This window comes from Ipomoea nil, unplaced genomic scaffold, assembly GCF_001879475.1.
Source record: "Ipomoea nil cultivar Tokyo-kokei standard unplaced genomic scaffold, Asagao_1.1 scaffold2792, whole genome shotgun sequence".
NCBI classification, from domain to species: Eukaryota; Viridiplantae; Streptophyta; class Magnoliopsida; order Solanales; family Convolvulaceae; genus Ipomoea; species Ipomoea nil.
The window spans coordinates 1,659,953-1,661,025 of NW_017619220.1; the positions used below are offsets into that span (position 1 = coordinate 1,659,953).

A 1,073-nucleotide genomic window follows, 5' to 3' on the forward strand; every position below is an offset into this window, starting at 1 on the left:
ATGCGACCGTCATCGCCTACTCTAGCCAATTGACGAGCCACACTGCCCCAAGCCAATTAACTAGCCATACTGCCCCGAGCCAATTGACGAGCCAGCCACACTGCCCCGAGCCAATTGACGAGCCACATTGCCCCGAGTGCCATGCGACCGTCAGGGGGCCTTCTTCTCCACATTGCTAGGTGTCCTAGGCGCCTGGTGCCACTACCCAACTGCCTACAGCATACCTGGCTGGATGCCCGACTTTTGATGGTATTTTTTTTTGGTGGGTGTGGGGTGTATTTCTATGATGTTATCTTGAGTGTAGTCCAAGTTTGTTTTCTTATGCATTTCCCACTAAATAATGTTTTTTGTTCATGTATGGTTTGCCAAAAATCGTTAAAGATATCAAGAATGGGATTTGAACCCATGCCCTTTCGGACCAGTACCTGAAACTGGCGCCTTAGACCAACTCAGCCATCTTGACTTTGAATACAACAATTTAGGATATCTTTTTCTTTGTTATATGTGACAAGTTGTTTACTTGTTCTGGTAACAACTGGCTAGGCTCCAGTTTTGATATGTCTCTCGATCATTTGGTGTCCTATTCCTTCTTCTGATCTGTATTTGGGTGGCACATCCCGGACGGTTGATATTTGACAATGGTAATTTTTTTCCCAACATATTTCATGTGTGTCGTACATTCTCATGTGAAAGTATTGAACAAAATATTAATATTTATTATATTTGTAGAAGGTTCATGAGTAGTTCTTCTTGTTCTAGTTCCATAACTTGTTTAGTTGCTAGTAACAACAATGACCCTGTTGGTAGTCCGAATACTGAGTGTTTTTGTTATTATAAGGTTGATGTTGATTTTGCATTTAATCCAAACATGTTGAGTCTAGAAAAACAAATGAATTGTAGATTTATATTAGTTCTAATATATTTAATGAATGGACAATAAGTATTTTACATAAAAGATCAATAAATGCTTCTACGGTGGCTATCTTTAAAATTTCTTTATTTTTTGAATTTACAAGGGCATTGTTGTAGTCTCAACATCTTTTAGTGCGTCAAATGTGTCATGATATTTTATT

The 1,073-nt window shown here is 38.8% G+C and overlaps 1 non-coding gene across 1 annotated transcript; it reads right to left on the reverse strand.

The window, feature by feature from the left end:
• Window positions 1–382: 382 nt before the first annotated feature.
• Window positions 383–463, reverse strand: TRNAL-CAG. Its single transcript has one exon. It is a non-coding gene; the product is annotated as a tRNA-Leu (tRNA).
• Between the last annotated feature and the right edge of the window lie 610 nt (window positions 464–1,073).